The following is an 18,636-nucleotide window of genomic DNA, read 5'->3' as shown; positions in this document are numbered from 1 at the left end:
CAGGAAATAAAATCCAGAGGGATGAAGGAGGGACCTGAGCCTCCCAAAGCTCATTGAGTGTCATTCTCAGCACCTGAGAATTCTGTATCACCACAGGACATAACCTTCAACCACAGCACAATTAAAAATGGAAATTGAAGATTTGTCACGTCATGTGTTACCATAATATGTGTTTTTATTAAATATAAAATCATGTTATTCCTTAAAACAACGGATCTTTTAAAAAATTTGCTTCATTTTACATTGTTTTGCTTTATAGGAGCCTTTATTTCCCCATTTGACATCTTACACTGGCAAGAAAAGCTGAAATCCCTTGAAATTCAGAATGCTGAGAAGTGAATGTGAGACAGACTACTCTGTTTTCATTTCCCAAGGTGAGAGAAAAGCAGAAAAGAAGTAACTTAAAGAAATGTTGCAACATATTTTAGTCTGGTAGAATTCTCACAGTTCAAGGGCTGTTGATCATAGCGGGCAAGAAAATTTGCTTTTGAAGATAATACATCTCATTTTTCACCCTGATAGTGACCACTCAGCAAAGGTATAAATCTTAAATAGCCCAGCAGCATTTTCAAAGGGATGAACGTGCTGCCATTTAGGATAAACACAGACAAAAATATCCTCTGTCATATTTGGGAAACCCATTTCCCAAGCAGGCTGTTTGGAGGGGGGGATACATTTCTATTTGTGAGAGGTGGCAAACAGCCCTGAGGGCTGGGATGGGGGGAAGAGGAAGGAGGGAGGGATGGATGAGGGGCTGGGATGATCCCTGTCTGTCCAGGTATCTCAATAGGAGAGGAAACCCTGTCAGTCCCATTTTACAGATTGAAAAGTGAGATTTAGATTAAGTGTCTTGCTCAAATTCACAAAGGCAATCTTCGATACCACTTTGGGTCCTGCATCCTATTCCAGCCTCTTAATGTAACAACCCTTCCCTCCAGTTATTGCCAGTCCTTCATCCCTTTATTTGACTTTTCTGAATATTGCAGAATTACTCACTTCAAAACTGAAGGGAATTCCTGGGGTTAAATGGCCCCAGCACCTTCTGCTATTCCAAAATCTGAACTAAAAAAATCCATCTCTTCACACTCATCAAATATTTTGTTAGGATATTAGACATTTGATCCAAGAAATGGCAGGATACAGGGATTCTCAATGGGGGTGCTCATCTCAGATGCAGAATTCCAAAATCTTTCAGAGTAACATGGTCAGTAACATTGTTGCAGTGTAATTTTTTAGCAATGCAGCAATCCCTAAAATGACATTAAATCAAGAATATCCCAATGTGGAAAAGAGAGCAAATGCTGGAGGCATGACCAAGGTGTGCTTTGCTGGAAAGCACACAGCTCTTCTGCCAGCAAGAAATAGGCACCACAATTCCATATTTTTCTAGATTTTTATCTATATTCAGGTCTGTTGAATCTCAAATTTCCTTCTCATTGAAGGATCAGCTTGAAAGGACACTCGAGTGAATTCAAGGTAAACATTTCTATTTCTCTTGCTGTAAGAAGGGTTGTTATGAAATCTGTTATTTTGCAGTAATTTAATTTATTTTGCCCTTTAAATAATCACCAAAGTATGATTATGCTTTACAGACTACTGTGAATATAAGATTTCCCTCTGAGCTTTACATTTCATATATGAAGTTTAGGATGAATGATGCCATTCTCCTGGCATTTAAAAAAAAAAAAAAAAAAGAAAACCAGTGAAATGTCTGTTCCAAGTGTATAAAAAAGATACAGAGAGTAAGATATTGCTCTGCATCATTTTAAGGCTAAAGAGAAAAGTGTCAGCCCAAATACTTCAGAGCCAAAAATAAAAATAAGCAGAAATAAAGGCAGTCTCATTTAGCTGCCTAAAATTAGTGCAATGCAAACAATAAATTAGATGCAGGGTTTAAAGGAAATTAGACATTCAAAATTCTGTTCAGTGCCAAAACTGTGGGTTATTAGTAAAAAACCAAGCAAGATAATAAATTATTTCAATATAATGTAAAATATCACCCTTAGTCTTAGACCCAAGGAGGAAAATCCTAATAATCCACCCAGCCCACATGTTGGATAAGCAAATAAAACCCCTAATGGGATTATTTATTCCTGAACAGAGATTCACACAATATCCATATTTTTGGTGATCCCTTCAAAGGGCAGGAAAAACACAGGAACAAGTCACACTGCTGATATTCTTCTATCCTTTTTTCCTTTATTTTTTTTTTTTTTTTGAAGCACATAAATATTTTAACAAAAAAAAAAAGGGGGGGGGGAGAGGAGAAAAAAACCCCAGTCAAGTCCATTTTGGCAGGCGGTTAATTTGGGTTTCTGCGGTTGGTTTCCATAGGATTGAAGGCACCCATCGGATCTGGGATGGCAGCAGCTCCTCTGTCACAATGTGCACACAATCCGTGGGGCTGGCGGCTCAATGGCTGTGACTTTAACAGCATTGCTCTGGGCCCAGAATCAATTCTCTCTGTTTACAGACCATTTCACAGCCCTTTACCTGCAACATCACTTGTGTCAGTCCCATAAATACTTTGGTGTATATAATGCTTGAATTAGCATAATGGTTCAGGCACAGAGCTTTAAGCACAAAGAAGGACATGTCAACATGTTCTCTTCACTTAAGCAATTAAGAGCCATTATGCTGCTTCAGTGGAAATATCATCAAGGTTAAAGACAATCCCAAACACCCCTCTAACCTTTTTATTCTAAGTCTAATAAATGAGGCATAGAAATTGAAATGTTAGTAAACAGTGCTACTTGCAAGCTCTTTTTGTATCGTGTTTAATCAGAGCTCTCATTCCCCACTTGTGAGGTGTGAGGGGATGGGCACCAGGCACAGGGGTTATTCAAATTATTGAATATTCACAGGTTATTCAAATTATTCACCTTTTTGCAGAAGCTCGTCTCTCTGTAGAGGTTTGTTTCGTGCCTTATGGCAAGGTCTGGGTGCTCTGATGTGGCAGAGTAAAAAAAAAAATAAGATAAATACAGGCAAAGGCAACAGGGACTGTGCCACACAGAAAAATTCCTGATAAATGCTTTCTCTCTGTGTCTGAGTGCACTCTGATACTTCTTTTTTTTTTAATGTTTACTCCAGGCTTTGTATTTTTCTCTTCATGTTACTTATGAAAATGAGCCAGTGGAAATTCGTTATTATAATGGTTTTATTTTTATTTTAAGATGGCAGCATTCAGCCAAGGCCAGAGCAGTTGCTCATGGGTGACTCTGGTGAGATGCAGCGTGGAGGATCCCTGGCACTGAATTTTCAGGGCTTCATTTTGGGGGTGTGTGCTGATTTGTTTGCTCTGAATTCATTCCTAATGCTCAGTCCCTTGATTCTGAAAGCCTTGAAAAGTCTTAGGAAAAACTGGGAGAGAAATTGAGGATCTGGACCAGAGAGAAAGAGAGAAACCCTTGGTAAGGAAAGGCCCAAAGAGAGAGGATAGAACCCAACAGCACTCCAAGAACTCTGTGTGTTTAGCAGACACCCCCCTGATGCAAATCCTTCTTTTCCTGCAGTATTCAGAGTATTTCATGTTTGGGAAACACTTGAGCTCTGTTGTAGGTTCACATAAATGTTGGAGATGATACAACTTTCTTTTATTAATGCTTTGATGAATTTTTAATTTTTTTATTAATGCTTTTACTAAATTTTTAACTAATGTTTGAGTCACTTCACCAAACCTTGTGGAAGAAGAGAGTGGGTGGGCAGTGTGGGGTGTCTGAAGGCTGTAACCTTTGGGTGCCAAGCACATGTTGTGGCTAAAATCCAGGAGTTTTGGGCATCCGTTGCCTCCAACAATTCCATGCTCCCTATTTGCTGCTCTCTCAGCTGTCCAGCCTTGAGTTTTCCTCTCAGGAATCTGGCTGGGTATCTTGGCTGCTCGAGGTTACAGTGCTGAGTGCTCACAGGACTTGTGGCAGCTCCGATCCTGAGCCATCCATCTGGGCATTCCCAGCTGCCACCACAGTTTGCAGTGTCCTCTCCAGTCTTAGAGCTTTTTCCCCCTCTTTTCTTTCCTTTTTCTTTTTTCTTTTTTTTTTAAGTATATGATTTCTATAACCTTTGAAGAGATCAGTTTGAATCACTGATTTCATGTTCCAAGAACCTCACCATTCCCCAGACTTGCTGAATTTTTGTGTGGATCATCTCACAAAATGAGATGCACATCAACTGCTGCCAGGCTGGGATGTGGCAGCAGCTGGAAATGAACCTCCAGCAGAGGTTCAAGCAAAGCTCAGCTTCATTTCAATACCACCAGCTTGAGCTGCAGACCCAGAACCTGACTGATGGGAGAGAATTCCCTCTTTATTTCATCCTCCCACCATTAGAAGCACCCTGAGAAATTGCCAAACTACATCAGAGCTTTCCTCAGAGCCAGGCAGGGTTGAAATGAAGTTTGGCTCCCTTTTAAGGACACCCAGCTATGGTAACTTTGTAATTGAGCCCTTCTGTTCTGCTGTCCATCAGCTTCCAAAGGAAGCACAAATTGCAGAGGTTGCAGTTTAAAACCTGACAATAATAAATATTTGCAGCCTGATTTGATCTGCTCTCACCCCACTGCAATAACTTCCTTTGAAGGTTGGTTTGAGATCCACGGCAGTGCCTGGAGGCTGAGAACTTGATTTTGTTCTTCTCACAAGTCCTGTGCTCTGCAATCTCTCCTGGATGTCAGAGGCTGCCTGGCAGCTTCTCTTGGCTGCCCATGAGTGTCCCCCCCATCCTTCAGCTGAAGGAATCACTGAGCGTGGCCAGGCTGTGCTGAGGCATCAGTGGTGCCCATCCATCCATGATTCATAAATCAGTGGGTGGATGAAAAGCTGCAGATTCCTCATTCCAGGTGCACGGGAGCACCAGGACTTGTTCCATGTCCAGCTCTCCTGAGACAAGTCATGCTCCTGCCCCTAAAGTGATGTCCCAAAGGTTGTTCCCATGGTTCCTGAGGAAAGCAGCCTGGAGGACAGGCATTGGTGGGGTTTGGAGCTTGGAGAACTCTGCAGAGATGAGTTGTAGGAAGGGACACTGTGCCCCCAGGACACCAGGCACTCATTCTCTGCTTCCTGCAGCGCCTTCCAAACCCGCAGATCCTTAAGAGTCCCTTTCCTCTTCTATGTTTAGAGCTACAAAGATTGTTTTTGGTATATAGCAACACTTTAGCACCTTCTGAGCATCTCAAAGCAGAAATTAATTAAGCTCTGGAGCACCAGTGGGAAGGGAGTAAACAGCCCAATTGCCACTTTATGGCAAGGAAATGACTGGCCAAGGTCATCCAGCCAGGCACAGGCGGGAGCAACACACAGCCATAAAACAAGAATTACACAGCTGCCTTTCCTCCAAAGAAAGATGCCCCAAAATAGGAGCTCACCTGAACTTTTACTCAGATTTTAGGGGAAAATGTGCAAAGCCATACAAAAGATTTTTCCCAGCTACATCACAAAGCCTCTGTTGCATTTTCCAGCCCTGGGTGTGATCGCTCTCACTCCGGCTGAGACAAGAGCTGTGCTTGAGGAATGAATACAGAGATGTTGTATTGCTGAGAGGAGGCTGTGATAGGTCATTTTATTCTATTCTATTTTATTCTTTCAGTCTGATTTCCTAAGCATATGAACACATGCAGATAATGATAATTCTGATGTGTTTTCTGTAGCTAAGCATCAGCTTCATTTACCTCTCCCTTTGCTAGGACCAAAAGTCCTGGGTGGAAATAACCAGAGCAGCTTTCTGCAGCACTGTGGGAGCTGTTTCTTCTGTTGCCTCGGGCTGGCAGCAGCTCAGTGGTTGCTTCACAGGGTGGAAATTGAGAAGGAGAAACAGAATCCAGAAAACATTTTGAAAAACTCAGCAGATCAACATGTACTCTTTAAAGCTTTCTAACAGCAGTTGTAACAGAGATCACCTCTTCACCTCCCTGAGCCTAAATACCTGCTCTAAATTCATCATCTCCTCACCTTCCCTTAATACCTGCTCTAAATTCATCACCTCTTCACCTCCCCGAGCCTAAATTCCCTCTGCAGATTCCCCATCTGCTGCCAGGGTGGGACCCACCACAAGAAACCATCCCACCCCAAAACAGAGAGCAGGCAGAGCCTACACCATCCTCATTATTTTATTTCTCTCATTTGTCATTCCAACAGCCCTGTCCACTCTCACCCTATAAAAGAAATTATAATTGAAATGCTCGTGTGTTTTGAGGCAAGAGCGACTCTGTGATCATTTAGCTTTATCCAGGCTGTAACAAAAGCTACCACAGATGCTTGTTCCACTTCTTTTCCTGCACAAAGAAATAAAGCATAGTTGCACAAATGACATGTATGTCAATCTTTAGGTCACAATGCTTCCTGCAGTTGTATCCCAAGTAGGAGACATCAAGCTAAAGGCATTTAAGAATTAACAGTCTGTACCCGAGACAGGAAATGGAGTTTATAAAACAGGTGGATGAAGACCAGTATTCACTTGCATCACATTAAAGCAAATCCATTTATATTTTATTTCCTATATACTGACTCGAATGTGCATTTTTACCATAATCAGGCTCTGCAGCTCCTGGAGGATGTGGGATATTTGCAGGTGGATTGCTTTGCCCTGGCAGAACTTCACAGCCAGGGTTTGGAGGAACCTGGGACAGAGGAAGGTCCCAACCCAAACCAGTCTGGAATTCTGTGACCTTCCCTGTAAGAAATGATCTATCACAGGAGAAAAAGGAGACACAGAAAATTCCATGGGGATCCTCAACTCCCCCAGCCGAGGGTTTGGCTTTTCCACCCTGAATCCACACGGAGCTCACAGGATTCTTTTGCAATGCCATAAGTTTTGCTCAAACCCAGGGAAAAGTCAGCACCTGGTGCTCCAGACAGCCCCAGCTCTCCAGATTTCTGTACAAATGCTCCTTTCCCTGAGCACTGCTATCCTGGGTGCATATTAACCATGATTGAAACAACGCCCATTGGAAGTCTTAAAACCTTAACCACCAGTTTTACTTCTAAAATAAAGTAAACTGCCAAAAGTTCTGATAAAAGTGACAATTTATATTTTTAAGTAGTACGTCCAGAATTTTCCTATAGCTGTAGACAAAGGAATTCTTACCCAGATAAGTATAAGAGCACCAATAAATTTAAGGTAGCTTATGCAAGTTAGGCACTAATGAATGTCATCTTCTGTTTTGTCATGAAAAAAGATCTTTCTGCTGCTAAAGGAGACTGATTTAGATTATGAATAGCTGTAGTGATTTGCAAAAATGGCTCCAGAGAGATAGACTGAGATTCCATATACTCATGGCACTTGAGGTTTCTGCCCTTTTTGTTGAAAATTAATTTGTCCTGTGGGTTATTGGATTCTAGCTCAACCAATGTATATTGCTCAGTCATCACAAATTTACTTAAAATTTAGTGTAGCTGAAGTTCATTCAACAAGACAAAAGTCCACAGTTGAAAGCTTCTAAAAATCTTTTTAAAAAACTGGGTGATGGCGTAATTGAAAGCTCTGGGATGAAGGAGATTTACAGAATGTTTTGCAGGTATCACTGTGGTGTATTTTATCAGAGAGACTCTTCAGTTTCCTCTATGGATGGTGAGAACAAAAGGATGGTTGTTGTCCCCTTGGTGGGTTTGTCCCATCCTCAAACCCCAAGCTTACACTCCTAAAATGAGAAGTGCCTGGTACCATTTTTTACAGCTTCCTCTGCTATTTCTTTAATTTGACACATATTCTTTTTTATGGAATAGAGAAAGAAACTCTGGCTATAAAATGTCAAATGCCTCCTCTTACATACCATTTCTTTTTTTCTTTTTTCCTTTAATTTCCTTTCTTTTCTCCCTTTCTTTCCTTTGTTTGCCTTTGATGTATGAGAAGAAATTTCATTTATGTTCTTGGAACCCCCATCTGAGTTTTCACTTCTTAGCTTAAACGTTGCCTTTGCTTGTAAATTTGATGCCCCAAAGACAAATAGGCTTAAAAAAAAGGTTAAAAAAAATAGGTTAAAAAAAAAAAGAAAAAAAAATCTAATTCTGCTCAAATCAGCAATCTTGTTTAAATTAAAAGGCTGTAACTAATTTGATTGATGGGTCCAAGTCCTCTCTTAGCCCCACACTGGTGAATTGGATTTGGAATCCGCACCAAGAGGGGCTGGTGAAGGTTTTCAGACACAAACCAGAGTGAAACACCAATGTGGGCAAGAAGGGGCGATCAAAGAACAAGCAGGTTTTAAACATTCACAGCAGAGTGGTTTTTCATTACCTACAGAGGATAAAAATCTTCTTGAAGAGAAATAATTCTCCTTATTTTAAGCTCTATCAAAAACAGTTTCATGTCGCTTTTAAATGATGGGGAATTTAAAAAAGAAAAATATGAAGGTAAATAGTGCTGGTGGCTTATGGGGAAAGCTCATTTTGAGCACAAGCACTGTTGAATGTCCCCAAACACTGAGTTCATAAACACTTTGCTTGTGTCCTGCCTCCCAGGAATTACGCTTTAAAAATGACAAACCACAATTTAAAATTCAGTTTCAATTTAGCATTAAACCCACTTCATAAACATCACGGTAAAATAAGAGGAAATACGGGAAACAAGAATCCTCACAGTCCAGATCTCTCTTCAGGTGGCTATTTTTTTATATTCCCATTTTTTCCCTGGCTCTGGTGATACATCTGAATACAACTGATGGAGTTTCAGCCTCTCAGCTCTTTGCTTGATACACAATTGCACGAAATGAGATACAGTGCCATAACCAAATCGGGACACAATGGACTGGAAATTTTAGATTAATAAACCTCTTTCGGAAGAGAACTAAATAACTTTTACAGTTTTATCTATGGCTATTTGTTTCTTTGAAGATTTATGGTCCTTGCAACAGATATGCATCTTATCTTTCACTCTTCAGATTACAGGAAGATGATTTTAAAAGGTTCCTGACTGGCACCAGCTGGAATTGCAGATGATCTTGCTTTAAAAAAAAATGCTAAAAGTGAACTTGCAAGTCAAATGAGAATATCATTACACGTGTCAGAGGGGTCTGAGAGCAGAATCTGCATCCAGCTAAACAAGATCTAATCCTTATTGCGGCCACCCGGCGTCCTCAGGCTGCTCTTTATTAACCGGGAGCTTAACGAGGAATTACAACTTTTCGTGCCGCCTCTGCTTTAATTGATTGACGCTAAAAGTTTAGAAACTCGAATCCGAGGCTCTCTCACAAAGCTCCTTTAACCAAGGCTTCTCCTTTGAAAGCAGACTCCTCGATTGAAAGTGGCAGCCCACATTTTTAGGTTTCAAGCAGCTCTGTCATTCCGGCAGGAATGTGTCTGCCACTTCACACGAAAGCTCGGCCTGAAAGACATGTACTTTGAATCAGAGAATCAATAGAACACTTAATGGACAATTAGGAGAACAGCTGTAGGACTGTCAAAGGCCCATCTGTACACAGCTCTGCTGGACAGGGCACGGAGCTCCCACTCTCTGCCCCGGGGCACCGCTCCATCACCAACCCCCTTTCATTTCCCAGCCACCGCTAATGGAGGATTCCTTTTTCATTACAAATTTTAACACGTGTAGAAAATTATGGAAATTGCTCGGGCCATTTGTCAACTTATATCATGTGAATTGATCAATAAATTTCACCACTTTGTTGTTAATGTAGATAAATTTTGGCATTTAATTAAGCTACAAGTGAAAATGTGGCCACTTTTAATTTCGGCAGATGCTCCCTTTTCATCTGTAATCCAGGGATACATTGGCAAATACATTTCGGTCGCTAAATATTTATAGACAACATGACAATTCCTAAAAGAGTTATCATCAATGATTTTGGTTCTGAAACAATTAGCATTGTTTGAAAGAGCTCATGTGGAAAGCCGAAATAAATTCTGAACAGCAGATCAAATTATGGTTGCACAGGTACATTGAACGTGTAAATCACATAAATCTACACATTATATAAACACATGATTATTCCAGCAATCCTGCTCTGTGCACAAACATGGAAATTCTGATCAGCCAAGATACAAATTCCCACATCCATAAATACTCGTGCACTACACAGAAAGTGTTTACAGATATCTCTGAATGAGACCACTACAGTGATATTTATCCTTAATGGAGCTGCTTTGCAAATATATAATGGGAGAGATTGATCTCGGGAAGTAGCACCATGGAAAGGAACATTTCAAATACAAATACTTTATGTAGGAGAAGTAGGAGTTGACAAAATCATTGCTGCTTGTAACAATAAAAGTATTTGACTTATTTTTAAATAATACCGAGTAAATTTCCAATCTGTGATAATCAGGGATCAGCCTTTAAACTTCCTGATATTTTTTAAGCACACAAAGATTTGGCCAGACAATAAGAAACATAAATGAACATTTTAGGCTTTCTATATGGCCTTAGGGAGGCTGAGATGAAATCCTGCCTCTGACAGCCAGAGGCCCCAGACACAGCACTCAGCAGCCAGGCTTGACATGATGAACTGCTGAGGCTCCTCTGAGAGCCAGGGGGGTTTGCCTGGTGCTGCTGCTGCTGCTCTCAGGGCCTCTGGGGCTGGAAAAACCTTCAAATCCCATTGCTGGGGCTGCTAAAATCCCCCTGACCAAGCAGCTCCTGCCCTGACCTGCAGCTTTTGGCTGAAGGACTTGTTTAGCATTTAGAGGACGTGGGTCCTGCAGGATGAGCTTGTGCAAGGAGAAACCTGAGCAGGAGAATCTGTGGGGCTCTCAGGACCCTCAGTGCCCTGAGCAGACTGGTAAAAAATGGGTAAAAACGTAGAGAGTGCCCTGAGCAGACTGGTAAAAGTCCTTTTGCTTGACTCCTTTGTGTACTTCTCTGTTTTTACTGCTGGGCAAAATCATCCAACTTGATAAGAAAAAAAAGAGACCACTCAGACACACCAATCATTTTTAAAGTGGAGTCTCTGGGTTTGTGGATTTGTCACCACTGCAGTGTGTTTTATTTCCAGGGTCTCACAGAAAGTGGTCAGCAGATTGCCTGAAGTTGTTGGGAGTGTGGGGAAGAGGATGGGAATCCTGTTCCAGCTGAGGCTCACTGGCCTGCAGCTGAGGATTTGTAATTCAGAGAGAGAACAGGGAATGCACTTGCAGGAACTGGGGGGAATATCTGGACAGCACAGAATACACTCCATAAATACAGAACATTCTAACCAAATCTTGAGTCACTGAAATTATCTCATTGGCCTTTCCTCTTGAACAGAAAGCTTTGTCTCAGCTTACCAAGGCTTTTTATTTTTTTTTTATATTTTTTTGGCACTTCACAGCATTGGCATTTGCTCTTCCTGGACTGGATCAGCGCAAGTTCATCAGAACATGCCCAGGATTCCTGTTCCTGATGGCTCCACAGTGCAGGATCTTCTCTTGCCAAGAAGGAGCCCTGCTGGAGAAGGCTTCACATTCAGGCTGTCACTGCAGCTGCTGCCAGCAGCACCCCCCTGCACAGGTACCCCAAACCCTCCCCATGTACAGGCACACACAGCACCCCAGGGATGGGCAGGGGACTCCACAGCTGCATCCCACAAACTGTGACTCGTGCCTGACGTGGCACTTGGATTACAACAGCTTTGGAAAGACAGGGAGCTTAAAGGCCTGAAAAAGCCAGCGGTGGTCCCGGTGCTGAGCTGTTTGTCACTCACCCTTCCTGTGTAGCACAGAGAGAAAGGACCCAGCACACCCTGGGGCCCAGCACCAAACCCCTGAATCCCAACCTGGCACCAACACAGCCATCCTGGAAGTCGGCCTTGCTGTAAACACTTCGTGGGTGAGGTGAAAAATGCTTGACAATTTGAGGCAATGCTTGTTTCAGAGGGAATTGTGAGGAATATTTACTTAACTTTTCATGGTGCAGCCTCAAACTCTGGATAGAAAGGGATCACACTACAGTAAGCAACGAAAAAAGTCAGTGAAACAATCTTTGTTTTTTAAAAAAATCTGAATAACAACAAACCCATTTGTCTGTTTCACCAGCAGAGCATTTTTGTGGGAGATCCCTATTTATCTGATTTATTAGAAATGCTCCATTGAGACAGAAAGCATTTTTCTAATAAACCAAGAGGTTAGCACTATTGTTTTCAGTACAGCTGACCCTTGGATTTGCTGTAAAACCAGAATCATTAGAAATGCTCCATGGGTTATATTGGAGCATTTCTAATGAAACAGAGGGTCAGCTCTATTGAAATAATGTAAAATATCTAGATTCATGAGAAAAACTCTACTGAAATGCATGGAGCGTTTCTAATAAATCCAGATTTTAGTGGAGCTCAACCCTGAATCCATTAAAACATTATGAAAAAATAGTTACTGAGCATGCACCTTAAGTACTTTTTTGTGGTGTTAATCTCTCATTTATTCTGAAATGCATTGTAAAAATAGCACAAGGCATCAGTGAAAATTTCCTTATTTAAAGTCTGCCTTTTCCTCCCCTTCCAAGGAGCAGAGAGTCACTGCTGCCACCAGGAGCAGGCACCTGGAACCCCAAAGCTGTGCTCCAGCAGCTCCCAGGAACAGGGCACTGCAGCCTGTCCCTCTTCAGGCACATTCCAAATGGAGCAGAGCACAAAAGGACCCATCCCAGGCCATTCCCACAGATGGAATGAGTGTTGGGAGAGCTGCAGAGATCCAGAGAGGAGCTGCTTGTGAAGAGCTCTCAGGAATCTCAACCTTTTCCCAGTGTTTATTTCTTTCAGTAATTTCTTCTTCAAAACAAATCAAAGTGAAAATCTAAAGCATTTTATATAGGTCAAACTTACCAAACTTTTGGAAAGTGCATTCTGGGAGTCCATTTATCTCTGAAGGTAAGTTAAATAGCAGAAAAAATGCCTATGGAATTCATCCAAATGAAAAAAAAATCCCTAAAAGAAAACTGAGTGTCAATATTATTGGAGAAATTCTGAGAAATTTCAGTGTTTTCCCTGAATCATCGGTGTCAGTATCTGTCTCACTCAACCTATTTCTGTAGGAGGGATCATGGTTTTTTAGTGTACAGCACTATTCAAAGCCTAGTGAACTTCCAGGTTTTATTTAAAGCAGATTAATCTGCTGTAATCTTGTAAAAGTATGTCCTAAAGATCAGATGGTTTGGGTTTAATGTAGTTTCAAATCACACACCCATGGCAGGTGCCATTTTTAACCTGTGTGTCCACTCACCACTTGATAACTGCCTGAAAGCTGGGGCCCAGGGTAAGAAAAATTAGGTATTAATTGCAGCATGTTATGAGCCAGGACATGTAAAAACCAAAGTCTTTCTAATTCATTGTTTCACAACAAAACAAGAAATAAACATTGGCAGATTTATTTTAAGGGCTTGCAGGAGTCAGTGCCTCACTTGGATGATCAAACCCTCCTCAGAGCAGAGCTGAAGTGAATTTTGTCAGTTTTCCAGATGAACTTCTCGTGGAAGTTGTGGCAAGTTTTGGTGATGCTGATGCTGATAATTTTCTTATATTATTATCTTAATTCTATTTTTCTGTTGTTAAAGCTTTATTATTGCACCTCTCACCTTTTAGAACTGCTGCAGCCATGGAGCTGCAGACACCAGCTGGGCTCAGCACCGGGGAAGAGTTTGGAGAAGGGTTTGGATCAGCCCCAGCCGCCCCCTGCCCTCAGGTAACACATCTCAAAAAGCTCTGAAAACAAAGCAAAAGTGATGCTTGGATTTATGGGCTGAAAGAGCTGCATTGATCAGGCCAGAATCGATGAGACCAGTGTTATATTGGGTTATTTCAGGAGAATTTGGTTAAAATTAAGCATGGAAAGACAATGCACTCCTGCACGAGGCTGTTCAGGGAGCTGGGCTGGTGTGTGCTGGAGCATTTTCCAGCCCTGCTCTGACTGCAGTCCCTGTGCTTTCAGCAGACAGCAGAGGAGCTGGCTCACCTCTGTTTATTTTATGAATGCACACACTCAGCCTGTCTGCAGCTTGTCAGCTTCTGATGCTGCTCCTTTGGTTGCTTTGTACCCACATGTACAGAAAATGTATAGGAAAAGTATATTAATATAATTCTATCTCAACAGATTTAATTCTTAAATGCTACATATACTTGGTTAATCTCTCATTTTAGAAGTAGGAAAGGTTAGATTATAACATCAGGTTAGCTCTCTTTGAAGCAGGTAATAATTAAGTTGATTCACTGTTGCAATTACTGTCAAATCCCCCTTAATTACCACAGATTTTATAGCAGCTTCATTATACGTCTGCTGTAATGCATTGTGGCCCAAAGGAGAAGTGTTGCAGGAAATTCTGCATAGCATGTATAATTCTAACCTGCAGTTAAAACTCCTAGTGAAAGCCTCTGCACTAAATTTATCTTTTTTGACATTTTCCCCCCTGTTATTTAAAGCAGTTGAGCTGGAGTAACACCACTAAAATATACACCTAACTTCCTGAGTGAAAATGGATCTCTTTGTAAGTATTAGGAATAAAAATGGGAAAATTATAAAATTAGCAGTGAATTATCCTTGGCAAACTGCTCAGCAACAATGAAGAACACTTCTGGTCCAGTGTCATGTGGGGAGAAAACCTCTGCCCATGCTGTGAGTTGTGCACTCTAAAATCCCACTGAACACAGTTTTGGAGGCAGTAAGAATTTGCTGGGGCACTCTGCTCTCCATGAATATCTTCATCCATTGTCCCTTTTGCATTTTATAAACGGAATTTTAAAGCAATTCTCTTTTTGAAGTGACCCTCCAAGTAACTCTGGGCCCGCCACAGCCTGGTGAAACTGCTGCTTTCTGGCTCACGTGTCACTGCTTGTTTCCATTGGAAAAATCTTTACAAATCAGGGTCTGTAAATTGAGCCTGCAACAGTTCAAAACAGATAACTGAATAATGTGTGCCATGGATTCCCTTGTAGGGAAGGAATTTACTCCCCAGCACATATTAGATGCAGAAAGGGCTCCAGTGTCAGTGACACTATTGGCAGCTGTGTTAACAGTGAAGGAGCTGCCTTTGTACAGCAGTACAGTTATTAAATTTCTCCAGAGACCATGACTCATTAATCAAATATTCATACATCTCTGTAAATACATGCTGAACAGAGAATACCCTCAGAGCTGAGCATCCCAGCACAAGTGCTCTTTCATGTGGCCTTGCCAGAGCCCTGAGAACATGCGGTCATGTTTTGCATTTCCAATGGCCCGTGCGCTCCGGAGCACCCCCATCCCTAAAAACAGAACACAAGTGATCTTACTGATGGCAAGTGTTACACAGCCACAATTAAAATTGCTTCACTATGGCTTCATACCATCTTTTTAAGAGTGAGGACAGTGAATCAATTCTTCTGTTCTTTGTTTACCATCAGACAAGTAACTTTTTCCCATACGGATGGAGGAACCCAAGGCCATGCTCCTTTTAATAAAAGAATTTGTATTAGCATGGAAACAACAAACCAATAGTTGGACTGGGAAGGCCAAAAACTTCATATATTTGCAAAGGCATGAGCTTGTTGTATTAAACAAATGCTTTATTTTGTGTTTCCTCACTGCCAGACAGACACATCTCACCTGCTCCAGATGTGAACACATCCCAAGTTTTGACCTTGGTCAGGATGAGATCACAGCCCAGAGCTGAAGCCTCTCTGAGATCTGCTAAATTCTGCTCTATGAGCCTTTGAAACAGTTTTCTGATTTTCCTAATCCTCATCCAGGACTTTGGGTTTGAGTGCTGCAGGTTCTGAATCACGCTCCCCGTCCTGGCTCACTGTGGGCTGAAGTAGAAAAATATCTTTAAAGAGGGTCATTTGTAAGTGGGGATGATCCCATTGCTGAATGAAGGTTTAAATTCTGTGCTGTTGTGCTCTGCTGGACTCCAGGGAACAGGGAATGGAAGGAATGACCTGAATTTTCAAGTCCAACTCGCAGGAAGTGTGGCCAGCAGAGAATCCCAAGCGATCCTGGTAAGAGGAGGGATATGTTCAGATAAATCCTGGAAAGAGGGGAGTCTCAGATGATATTCCTTCATAGTTTTTAGAGGCTGGGACATAGAATTCACCCCTGGAACCAGTCCCTAACTGCAGATTTGGAAGGGAAATTTGCATAAAATCCTTATGGCCCTGTTTAAGGATTGAGCTCCAAAATTACTTCCTTTTTTAGTTCCCTTTCTAATAAATACAGATACTCTACTTAAGCACCTCCACAGCTCCTACCACATTTATTTCAGCGCATTTTAATTTTCCTTAACAAGGCTTAACATTTACATTTTAGAAAGAAAATCCTCTCCTATATTTAATTAGGGCACTGATTGAGACAGGATGGCAATAACCTCCCACACTTCTGTGTTAGGCAGAACCCCCACCTTGCTCCAGGAGCCAGCATATGCCAAAAAAAGCAAGTTTGGGTATCTGCTGTGTGCCATGCAAACATCACAAAGCTGTGATCACAAACCCCTTTCCCTCCTATCCTCCCACTCCTGGGCATCTAAAAAGTGATCCCAGTCCCTTCCATGACCTTGTCCACTGACCCAGCAAGCTGCTGGATATGGATAATCCCTAAAACATTGACTTTAATAACCTTCCCTTGGGGCACAGGGATTCACAGGCAGGATCAGAGTGTAGGAAAGGAGGAGATGGAGAGCAGGAATAAAATGTGAGTGCTGAACAGAGCTCACAAAGCCTTGGCTTTAACACACCCCTAAACACCCACCAGAGCTGGGTGAAAACAGCAAACATTTATTTGTGCATCTTCTTGCATAAATAAAACCCTGCTGATTTGCTTTGATGGCATTTACGAGCACATTTATTCATAAACATTAGAGTGAGCAAGTTTTTATTTGCAGGAGTGTTCATGGCAAACAAAAGCCTCGTGAATTCTGGTGTGGATAAATACCAGAGAGCTCTCACTCGAGCAGGGGCTGCTGCAGTCATTAAGTAAAGCTCTTTTTACTATTCACACAGTGGATTCACACAATTACAGCTGCCCGTGGACTGCTTACAAACAGGGAAGGGAACTGTTTATGGAGCTCAGTTCATCCAATTAGGCAGCAGAAGAATCTTGTGAAGACACCAAACCTCAGGGTCAAACCATGAGTGCCCAGGGCTGGATCCTGACGCCCTCAGATTCCTCTTTGCACCTTTTTGTAAATGTCAATAAGTTACCAGCATTTTAAGATCCTTTTATATGATGCTGGCACGGCCTAACCAAGCTGGTGGGAGGCTGTCCCTGCACTGCTGGAATGTTCTGCCAGAGGCTCCCAGTTTAGGGATGGTGTAAGGAGCTGAAATGCTGCTGGATGTTGTACCTGGCTGTGCTGCACAGCCTCCCATGCAAGGCTGGGGGAATGCACCCCATAATAATCAACTCCAAGGTGGAAAAGGGCCATGAAGTAACCTGGCCTCCTCTTGGAAGCTCCTGCTGCTCTGGCCTCTCTGGGAAAGCCCGATGACCTTGGATGAAATGGTTGTGGAAACAGAATGTGGGGAGGGCTGGATTTCAAACCTGCTGTTTGTGTTCATTTGTGGCATTATTGACCTTTCATAACTCACTGATGGCTGCTTTTCACTCCATCATTCCCTTTAAGAGGATGTCAATAAGGCTGGAAATAAATCAGGTCTCTGGAGCAAGTCCATTTTCCTGCTGGAATTAGAAGGGAACAGGAGATCCCTTCCCTGTCTCCACTGGGCACAACTGAAGTGCTCAACTGCTTCACTCTGACAAAGCTTCTGGGTTTGGAGGGGTGAAAAAGCCAAAAAAGCCAAAACAAAAAATAGCACAAAAGACAAAAAGTAACATATTGTGTTGGCCCCAGTTTTCCAGCTCTGCTGAAGCACGGGGGACTGGTGAGAGGGAAAAGAAATCGTTAGAGAGGCATCACAAAGCCCCTGGATGGGGCTTGGAGCACCCTGGGACAGTGGGAGGTGTCCTTGCCCATGGTAGAGGGGCACTGGATGGGCTTTAAGGTCCCTCCCAACCCACACCAGTCTGGGATTCTGGGATTCTGTGAAACAAACTTCATAATGGTTTGAGTATATTCCCATTTCCAGGCCTTCCAGAAGTTGGGTTGCAATTCTCCAGGCTCTGCTTCCCTCTGAGATCAGCTGTCACCATCAGTAAATGATTCCCTCTCCTAAACAACCACTCCAGAAATTCCCAATTCAGGAGTGAATACTGGGCAAACCCAGAATTCCAGCCTCACCCTTCCCAAGAGCCATCCCTGAGAGCTTGTACCCCATGGACAGAGCTGTGCCCTGGGCTTCTCCCCCAGCCTGGTGTTGGAAACTTGTCAGAAATCAGCTGCTGCCCTTGCTGAGTGCCTGGAGGGCGTTTTAAAGGTCGGGACTTTGGCTGGAGATGGGAGAGGCTGCAGAGGAAAGGGAGGTGGTGGCTGGAGGGGGTTCCCCATGGAGGAGCTGCAGAACCAGGTCACAGAGAGATCCTTCACCCTACAGCCCTGAGCTCCCAGGGCAGCACCTCCAGCAGAGCTCTGGGGTGTGATGGGCTTTGGTGTCAGGATAATGTCAGATATTATAAACACAGAGAGAAAGGCTCCTCGCATGGAGAAATGGCAGAGAGGAGTGAGGGGAAAGGTGCTGAGGTGGTGAAAAGCTGCGAGTCTGTGGTGCCAGTGCCTGGCTCCGTCAGGCAGGTGAGGAGCCCGTGATTTGTGGGAGTCCTTTCAGAAGCTGGGCCACTGCTGGGTGTGTGAGTAACTAAT

The 18,636-nt window shown here is 42.6% G+C and overlaps 1 long non-coding RNA gene across 3 annotated transcripts in view; it reads left to right on the top strand.

The window, feature by feature from the left end:
* LOC111932976 (uncharacterized) overlaps positions 1–18,636 on the top strand; it is a 159,974-nt gene that overhangs the window by 124,769 nt on the left and 16,569 nt on the right. The window contains exons 6-13 of one of the 3 annotated variants that reach the window (XR_015290424.1): positions 260–374; positions 1,443–1,476; positions 11,255–11,433; positions 12,421–12,784; positions 13,496–13,595; positions 14,330–14,394; positions 15,477–15,883; positions 16,514–16,708. This is a non-coding gene — a long non-coding RNA (uncharacterized LOC111932976). Of the gene's footprint in view, positions 1–259; positions 375–1,442; positions 1,477–11,254; positions 11,434–12,420; positions 12,785–13,495; positions 13,596–14,329; positions 14,395–15,476; positions 15,884–16,513; positions 16,709–18,636 lie in introns of those variants that run through there. The other 2 variants (XR_015290425.1, XR_015290427.1) reach the window with 2 other exon arrangements.

Source organism: Cyanistes caeruleus, chromosome 9 (assembly GCF_971803275.1).
Source record: "Cyanistes caeruleus chromosome 9, bCyaCae1.hap1.1, whole genome shotgun sequence".
NCBI classification, from domain to species: domain Eukaryota; kingdom Metazoa; phylum Chordata; class Aves; order Passeriformes; family Paridae; genus Cyanistes; species Cyanistes caeruleus.
The sequence above is the reverse complement of the archived record's forward strand: the minus strand, read 5'-3'. Positions and strand labels throughout refer to the sequence as shown.